This window comes from Numida meleagris, chromosome 2 (genome assembly GCF_002078875.1).
Source record: "Numida meleagris isolate 19003 breed g44 Domestic line chromosome 2, NumMel1.0, whole genome shotgun sequence".
Lineage (NCBI taxonomy): Eukaryota > Metazoa > Chordata > Aves > Galliformes > Numididae > Numida > Numida meleagris.
Genome location: NC_034410.1, coordinates 35,657,891 through 35,668,183, shown reverse-complemented (window position 1 = coordinate 35,668,183; position 10,293 = coordinate 35,657,891).

The following is a 10,293-nucleotide window of genomic DNA, read 5'->3' as shown; positions in this document are numbered from 1 at the left end:
GATTTCTTTGAGGCAAAACTCACAAGAATTAAAATAAAAATAAGAATTTTTAAAAAAAATCATTTCAGAGAAAGTAAAGACCAAGTCAAGGCTCTGGGAAATGCTGGTTCAGTAATGATGACAAGACAACTGTAAAGAGCGACTATCAGAATCTATTTATAGACAGAATACATCAAGAGCATAATGCACTGAAGGGAAGAAGAAATTCTTGCGCTGATAGTGTGCACAGTGGCAGCTATTTATAGCTTTTCTTCTGTACTCTACAGAGGATTGTTTGTGAAAGCTGATATAATAAGATCTTTAGAAATAGGAGCCATTTGTCTGTCTGCAAGCAGGAGAAAGTATGAAACAATATCACAGTCAAGCTTCTGTCAATACTCTTGAATTGCTTTTTAAGGACACTAAGTGACAGATGAAGACTTGTGAGAGTTTTGCACACTGACTTTACAGTTCCAGCATTTCAAGGTGTCTGTGGAGAGTGGCTCTGTTCTGAAGCCCTCCCATTTTGTCTGTTAGACTTCATGGTTTTGGAGTAGGAACAACCTTGCAGCATGCAGAATTGTGATTGAATAGATCTCTATGCTGAAATCTTGTGATGATGACAGTACTCTGAAGCAGTACATAAACTAACAAAAAAGTTCAGAAAGGGTTGTCTTTGTATTTATAAGGCTATTTCTCAATTATCTTTGGAATCAGAATCTTCCTTAACTTCATTAAATACATCTAACCTTATTTTGAAAGTCCTCATGGAAGCCCTGAGTCTCCTACTCAACATGTTCCTTAATACAGTAAAGTTCTAGTCAGTTATCTATGGAGATTACCTTTATTACCTGAAGAACTAGCAAATTACACAGAAGTTTTTTTTCACCTAAATCTATGCTACGTATCCTGAACACACTGCTACTGAGTAGACGTTTCATATCTTGTGCTCAGCAGTAGTGCTGTTTGCTTAGATGTCTTTTAAGGTCTTGGAAGATTTAGAGAAGGCTGTACCTAATATTATACTGCTGTCTTCTTCCCTCAGAGACCCTAATAAAGGAAAGAGGTGACAGAGAGTAGTGACTACCCACTCTCTCTAAGATGACTTGAAGTTTTCAACATTGAAATGCCACTTCAGAAGACCAGTTCTCAAAATATTTCATTCTCTTTAAAAACTGGGTAGATCAATCTGAGGTCATTGGGAGTATGGTCAGATCTGTTCTTCAAGTCTTAACCTGCAGTTCAATTTCTAACAGTGGTCATCTTTTATGTACTGAATTATTCCTGATTTGTTATACTATGAAAAACGCAAGCAAATTATTAAATTTAGTTATAACATTAAAAATTTACTATCAGATTAAAAGGATAAATATTGAGCATTTTTCTTCCACAATTTTCTCTTCTTAAATGGTCTACATCATTGTATGTCGGTTTGGTTAGGAAATAAAATCTGTATTTTCCCTTCATTCTGTTCAGCCAGGTTAACAGTCATGGGTTTTGTTTTCTGGTTTTTTTTTGTTTGTTTTTTTGTTGTTTTTTTTTGCAGTATTTGTTTTAATTACGATAGTGGCATTATATATTCTTAACAATAAGACATCTTCCATTAAACCTATTGTAATAAATTAGAATAAAACACAGCAGGTTAGTGTTCTACTCTGCAATCAATCTTGCAGTGATTGGGTTGCTGACATAGTAATATATCTGCAATTGAGAGGATGGAGGGGAGCCTATTTTACAAGCGTAATTGCTATTGAAACTTGAAAATTACCTGTGAATGCATATGATACCACTTGGATACAGATATATAAATCCAGGGGAGATTTAGGTTAGATATTAGGAGGAAGTTTTTCACTCAGAAGGTGGTGACACACTGGAACAGGTTGCCCAAGGAGGTTGTGGATGCCCCATCCCTGGAGGCATTCAAGGCCAGGCTGGATGTGGCTCTGGGCAGCCTGGTCTAGTGGTTGGCAGCCCTGCACACAGCAGGGGGGTTGAAACTAGATGATCATTATTGTCCTTTTCAACACAGGCCATTCTATGATTCTATGATATTCCTTTTCCACTTTACACATACTTACCTTCAAAGATACCGGTATATATTCTAACTGATGGTCTGCCATTATGTTACGTGTTTTGTGGAAAGCAGAAAGGCAAAATTATTGGAGATGCAAAAAGGATATTTACTAATTATGTTTTCCTATTGGAAGTTTAGACTTAACAGGGAAGAGTATCATCATAGCATAGATGTTAAGTGTACAGAATTTTTAAATCCCGTAAGTAAACTGTCTGTCAGCAACAACTACCTCATTTTTTTGTAGGTGTTATTTCTTTTCCATGTTATTACCAGGTTTCTTTTAGGCATCCTCATTGGGGTTATTGGGGAAGTGCTGTGATTTTGGTACACCTTACCTAAAGCACAGGAAGAAGAGGAAAAGGCTGTATTTTAAAGTTGTATTGATACAAATGAGTGTAAAGAAAAGGATGAGACTCAATATATTTAAACTTTTTCTCTTGTTTTAAAGACGAGCTCTCTTGGTGGTGAAGTAGTGTGGTAGGACAGTGTGAGGAAGCAGCTCTTGACCCAATGTAAGCAGTAAAATAGGAGAACTCTGTTGTCCTGAATTTAATTTAAAAGTATTATTAACTGAATAACATATTAAATAAATGTGAACACAAAACGTAATCCTCATGTGAAAAATGTAGATTGTTAGATGACTGGCAAATACTGTTAGATTTATCTGGTTTATTTTATAAAATTCCTTGCCTACTATCACTGGCGTTGGATTGTTTCTCTCCATTATTTTGTAGCAAATCTGACTGTTGATCTGTCACAGAGATGAAGATCAAAATTAGTTCAGGCTTGCAGGTCTGATACTGCCCACTCATTCTTTTAGAATGACTGAGATTTATACTTAAAAATTAAACCATTCCAGGTGGAAAAAATCAGAATATAGTTGCAGAGGGTTTTTTTTTCCACATAAGGCAATGGTTGTTTAACTGCCACTTTTAAAATTTCTCTTCTTCAGCATATTCTGAAATCTGTCATTTCTGATAGCAGTTTTTTTTTTTTTCCCTGAAGAGAATGGGATGGTTTTTGCCAAATTTTGTTGTTAGCACTAGAAAAACACAGATGGTTGCACATGACACTCACCTGTTCATCCTTGTCTGGATGAGCCACATGGCTTGCACTGAAATATTAATCTGTGCCAAATAATGAACGATTTCTAAAGTGTAGGATATAGCATGAATTATGAAGAACTTTCTACCCATTTGCTTGTAAATGGCTTTTATTTCCTTTCTAGTACATTCTAACTTTCCTTATGAGAAAACTACTTTAGACGTTGGATGATGAAATCTCAGGTGCCCTGCACTGATTCTCATCACTAAGAGTTAATTATACTGATGAGTTCATGAGTAAATTGTGAATGTGTATGTATGTGGATGCATCAAATTAAGTACCTAAACAACTTTCTAGGAAGTGTATGTGCAATAAAACCAATTTTAATTTTGCAGTCATAAAGGACTCCTTAAAATGACCTAAATGACATAAAACTAAGTTTGATGGGTTAAATTTGGCCAAAATCCTTTATTTTTAATTCCTTCATTCATGCCTCCTTTCCATGAATAGTGCATACCTTCAGAGTAATTTTATTTTGGTATTTAATGGAGCAAATAGGATTGTAGAGAGAGAATTTCTTGTCAGATATATCAAGGTGATTCTCTCATGTTCGAAATAGCTTCAGTCCACATAAATAAGCGAAAACTTTTCAGTAAAAATAAAGGCATAGCTCTTTTGTCTTAGTGTGTGTCCTGTACTTAAATGAGAAGTAGATCTTCAGAAGATCCATCATATCAAAGGGTGTCATCTAATGTGATCTAGTTCTGACTGTAGATTTAAAAAATATAAGAAGTGGTTATATTTATGTATACTTACTTATATTATGACAGCTTCCATTTCCCCAATGCCATGTTTTCAAGATATAGTATCTCAGGGAATCAGCAGTACAGCTGTGTTGATTTTAAATTTCGATTTTTAGGTTTTACAAGTTTCTAGTGGAGGAAATAGATACTGTGACTGATCTTCACTTCCCGAATCTTCAGCAGTTCTGCTAGACAAGATGTTTTATCAAAGTTTCCAAGACTCTTAATAAAACCACATAATAAGAAAAATACCATACTATAGCTATTTTTCTAATAAAAAGAGAGCTGTCACTTTTGGGAAAGAAGAACCCATGGGCAGACACTTGAAAAACTCCCATTTTACTTTGTTTATAGAGTTGTCTTTTTAAAATTGCAAAAGGCCTCCTAGCAACAGCTAGATTAGTCTGATTCACATCTTTCTTTAATTTTACAATGTCTTACTATTACACAGGAAGCCAGATAAGAAACACAGTTTCTTTGACAGGCAAAATAAACAGTGTATTTTCTCTTCTTGTGAGTCTCAATAACTTTTGTTTGAATCATTTTAATAACAAGTATTGACATGAAGATATAAGAATGTCTTTAAATTGTTTTATCAGTTTTGGAACTAATTTTGGTTGAGAGAAGCAAAATCTGCTTCAGTCACATTTAACTTTCTTTGTTCCTCAGAAAATCTGTCCATCTTACATCAGTGCTATGGGCTTTAAACTCTGTTTAACAAGGACAGTGACAAAAGAGGTGGTTCTTTTTTTTTTTTTTCTTTGCTGTTGTTTGATTTATTTCATTTATTTATTTTTTAATGGTTAGTACCAGATAAAAGTACTGAATTCTAAGTAGGGATGAGATCACAACATTCCTTGAGGTAGGTCACACATATCTTTTCTTTAGAAGCCAGTAACTACCTGGACAGAGGTCACAGAATCATAGAATTATAGGGATTGGAAAAGACCTCTGGAGATCATCTAGTCCAACTCCCTGCTAAAGTAGGTTGCCCGGGAAAGCATCCAGGCAGGTTTTGAATGTCTCCAGAGGAAGACTCCACAGCCTCTCTGGGCAGCCTGTTCCAGTGCTCCCTTGAAGTAAAAAAGCTTTTTCTCACAATCATGTAGAACTTTCTGTGTTCTACTTTCTGCCCGTTTCTCCTTGCCCTGCCACTGGGCATCACTAAAAAAAGCTTGGCCCCAACCGTTTGACACCTGCCTTTCAGATATTTATAAGCATCGATAAAATCCCGTCTCAGTCTTCTCCAGGCTGAACAGTTCCATATCTTTCAGCCTTTCCTCATAATGGAGATGCTCCATGCCTCTAATCATCTCTGTGATCCTCTCCCTGACTCTTTCCAGTAGGTCCAGTAACTGTCTTTCTTGAACTGGGGAGCCAGAACTGCACAAAATACTTCAGATGTGGCCTCACCATGGCAGAGTAGAGGAGAGGATCATCTCCCTTGACCGGCTGGCCACACTTTTTACAGCACCCCAGGATACCATTGGCCTTTTTGGCCACAAGGGCACATTATTGGCTCACGGCCAACTTGTTGTCCACCAGGACACCCAGATCCTTCTCTGCAGAACTCCTTTCCAGCAGGTCAGTCTCTAACCTGTACTGTTGCATGTGGTTGTTCCTCCCCAGGTGTAGGACTCTGTACTTGCCCTTGTTGAACCTCATCAGGTTCCTCTCAACCCAACTCTCCAGCCTGTCCAGATCTTTCTGAATGGCAGTACAGACTTCTGGTGTGTCAGCCACTCCTCCCAGCTTTGTATCACCATCAAACTTCCTGAGAGAGCATTCTATGACTTCATCCAGATGGGTTGTTCCTACAGTGAGATAGTTCCTAGCAAAGGACTATAAAATTTCCTCTGGAAAAAAATGTGGAGACACTGGTAGTGCCTTGTCACTGTGATACTAGTCCATAAATCATAAAATTTCTGTCTGTGACTTTTTGTGTCTTTACAGTGAAAATACAGGAAAAATATTACTGTGATAGAAAGAGATTAAATGGCATTGAAGCAATGGGTTAACCATAACTGTTTTGGATTATCCATAACTGTTTCAGAGCCACATGTCTGTGTACTTTGGTATTTCAGAATCCTGGGATGGATATGTACAATCTCCTCAGTGTACACAGCTTTGTGATACCATAACATTCTGCGTAGCTTGTTCTATTCTGTTTGTGCTGGATAGAAGTGACATGGAATGGACTGGATAAAAATATATTGATTTTTACTTTAAGGGCTTGTTCATCTGGGACACGCACCTTTACTAGGTCAGTTTACATATTTCTGCAAAAACTGTTAAACTCTTATTGGAAAAGATCATTAAATGCTCGATTTTTAACTTATGGCACGACAGGCAGGAATTTGCTTTCAATAACTAGGGAAAAATGTACTGAACAAAGCATTAGTGAAGCATTATATATTGTGGCTTCTTTCAGGGTAGAAGTTGTATACTTATTATTAACACTTCAGCCTTGATCTAAAAAGTTTTCTTTGCATTTTTCTTAATAAACAGTACATATTATTTTAATGTTCTGAAAGCAAAATAGTTTTTTTGTTTATTTACACATTAAAAAAACAAACATTAACCTTCAAGTTTCAGGCATTTTTTTGTTGGTTTGTTTATTTATTTTACTTTGTAAAACAGAGAACTAAGAATAGAAGTTTTCATTGCAAGGACTGTGAAGCAATCCAGCATTTTAACAAAGCCATTGCTAACACTTTGAAAAGCCTTTTATTTAATCAGATATTTAATACTGCAGGAATCAGAAAAAGATTGTGGTGAATTTTTAGCAGCACTGGAAAGAAACAATGGCTTTTGTAGTCTGTAGCAGTGGTCCTTAACTGTCATTCTAACATAGCTAAAAACCCGTTAAGAACAGAAGAAGATTTTTTTCTCCATTTTGAAATATTTCCATCATCCTTTATTACTTTGTGATTTATTGCACCACAATAATTTACCTGCTTTTGGTACTGATGAATATATCGTCTTACTATGGTTCTGAAATATTTCGTAATTCATAGAGGAAAAACTAGAAGAGTCCTGACGTCATAAAATCCTTTAATGACTTGGAACCTCATCCTCTGTCTCTTTTAATAACTGAGTATTGAATGTCCTTTTAAAACTGGCTAGCTGTTTGAATTACAAGTTGTAGTCAGATCTGGAATTTCACTGAGCAAAATTCAGTTAAAGTGGTTTTAGCCTTCTCTGGTTTATGTAACTTCTTCCTCTATTTGTAATCTAGAAATAACAGAATAGCACAAATCTATTTTTATTTTTTTTTGCCTTCAGCAAGCATATTACAGAATATCTCCACTGAAGTCATAGACTTTTGTCTGAAGTTCTAGCCTACTATGGCTCTGTGAATGGCCACAGAAAAAGTATGCCTGTGGCTGTGGAGAACACAATAAGGTCTATAAGTATGTAATAATTATATAAAAGAGAAAAAAATAAAAAAATAATGTTGAGCGGGGTCACCTCAAAATATCTTAAAGCTAAATCAAGACAGGAATTTCTTCTAAGTGCACAAAGTTGTTTCAAATTTTCATCATAAATAAACCAACCCAAGTGAAAGTTTAAATTATTGGGAGGTAATATACAAAAAGGCTACAAGTCATGAATTTTTGTTTCCAAATTTCTTCCAGCTTTTTTCTTGACTTAACAAATGCTGTCAGTAAAAGTAGTATTAGTCCCCCAATAATCTTACCAGAATATTTCATTCAGTTTTTCATTTAGGATAGCAAAAATAACCAGCCAAAACTGACAAACTCCCAACCATTCAAAACTCTCAAATTCTTTTTGGAACTGGAACTGAACAGAGGAATACATTACTCATAAGTAGAGAGCCCAAGAAGTCTTCCAGCAGTAAAACTCACTAGTGGAGCTCCTGCAAAAGCTGCAAATGATGTGGTGCTAATTTGTTAAAGGAAGAATATCTAACTAGTGGTGGTCAATTACGCAAAATGGTAAATGCTTTTCTTGTGGATACGCATGCATGGTTGGACATTATTAGGTACATATGTGCTAGTTTCAGCTGGGATGGAATTGTTTTCTTCAGATTGTCTAGTACGATGCCATGTTTTTGGTTCTAGGAGAAAAACAGTGTTGATAACACACTGATGTTTATAGCTGCTGTTAAGCAGTGTTGTACAGAGCCTGGGCCATTCTCAATGAAGAGAACAAGGAGCTGGGAGGGAACAGAATTAGGACAGCTGATTTAGACTGGCCAAAGAGATATTCTGTACCATATGACATCATGTGGAAGCAGTTTTTAAGGGAGTGGGATTTCATCTCTCTCTCTCTTCCACTCTTGGAGGGGATAGCTGAGCATTGGTTGTGAGTTCATGAACAACTGCTAGCTTTATCTCTAGCCACAAGATCTACTTTTTTTTCCAGTTCTCTCCCCCATGCCGCTGGGGAGAGGGGGAGTGAGTGAACGATTGTGTGGTGCTCAGCCATCTGCCGGGTTAAATCACAACAACTATACACCACACTTATTGATGCTAGAGAGACAGAGTGGACAGAACAACTGTGTACTGAGCTTCCTCCATAAAGTAGTGAGGAACCATTATACTCAGAATATACTGTCTGAATCTAAATCTCTGGATCTCTTTATTTACTGTAGTTGCATAGGTTCCTGAAAAAGTTCATGCAATTCTGCTCAAAGCATTGCTATCCTAAAATTTAAATAATATAATAAAGACATTCAGTTATTTAAGGAACATATAGTTAAGCTATAGTTACTTGGATAGACTAAGGGAGAAATTGCTGTTTTTTCATCCCTGGGTCACTTATATAAAATAAAGTAAGATCTCTTTGAAAATCAAGCTAACAAACACAGAGTGAGAGTACATCTGGCTGGAGCACAAATGAAAAAGACATAACCCCTAGGTTTGTGCTTAGGTGGGTCTATTTCTATAAACTTTTTTTAAAATAAAAGGCAGAAAAGTAGTTTTTCATTACTGTGCACATTAGTTCTGTCCTTTCTTTGTGCAGCATTTGATGAGCTGTAATTGTACTCTTGGCATTCACAATGAAGCACATTAATTTTGCTTTTAAGTCTTTTGAAATTCAATAGAGAAATATGCAAATGTTTCAGGAGGAAGTATGTAATTCAGAAGAGGTGTTATATGGGATTCTTTTTCCTATTAGAAAGAATAGAAATTTCATTGTCTTTTCAGAACTACGGTATTCATCATGATAAGTCAAGAATCTATTTCTTCCCTAAACTCTGAAATTCCATTTTCTCAGATCCTAATGAGATTCTAGCATTCCTAATGTGTGTGTGGGGGGGGGGAGGGGGGGGGATTGAGGAAATTCCTGTTGTTATTCTTGTTATTTAACTGTATATGTAACTCCTTGATAAAATGGACTATACCCATACAGATTTACTTAAAAGGAAACCATTCCACTGATATTAACTGAATTAAAGTCAGAAACATAGGGAGCAGACTAACTCTGTTCTTAACAACCTCTTTGTGAATAGATCTACCAATAGACCCTGGGTATGTCAGGGGTCTAGAATATTATCAAATACTTCTACAGAAAATGAGATTTTTGAAGTTACATGGCTTTCATTATAATCCTGGGAGGCAAGTTTGCTTGTCAAGACCTATAACTTGAACTTTAAGCAGGGGAGAAAAAATTAGAATATAAAATTGCTTTCAATTTGCATATACTGCTGATGACTGTACAAAAGATTACATATACTATATATAAGCTATTTTCCTGGGTGCCATCTATGTAAATTTACAGAAGTGCCCTTTTACTCCTTCCCGTGGCATGCATGAATAAGCAAAACCCATGTAGAAGTTCTCGTGGATTATGTGATGGGCAAGATCCATATGCATGGCATTTGAAGGCCTATAACTCATACCAGTTTGGATCATTTCTGTCTGTTTCTGATTTAATAAGAAATAATTGGAATTATATAGTGACAGGGTTTAAATGGAGTCACTTGACTGAAGCTGAATTGGGGATTAGGGATGGACAAATGAGTTAAATTCTCTCTGTTTTTGTCCTGCAGCACTCTAGTCAGCTCAAATTCCAATACCAATCAGAATCAGGACTTTTGTTTCACCCCCCTTTTGAGTGGGATAGCATGTTGACAAGATGAGGAAAGACATCCTATCACACAAACAATCCACAAAGTTTTCCTATGGGAACTTGTGTTCTTAAAGCTTTGAAAAGAATGGAGCAATTAAGGCCTGTGAGGTTCAAGTACAGGCATGTCCAACTCATATCCCACAGGCCATATGCATCAGGCTCGCAAGGCAGCCCCTCCCACTGCCCCACACAATAAAGGCAGTGGCCCTGCCTCAGTTGTGCACCCGTTGCCCAGAAGCAGCCAAACAGGAATGTGCTAATAATGCTGTCTTGGCTGAAACCGGGGCATGAGGA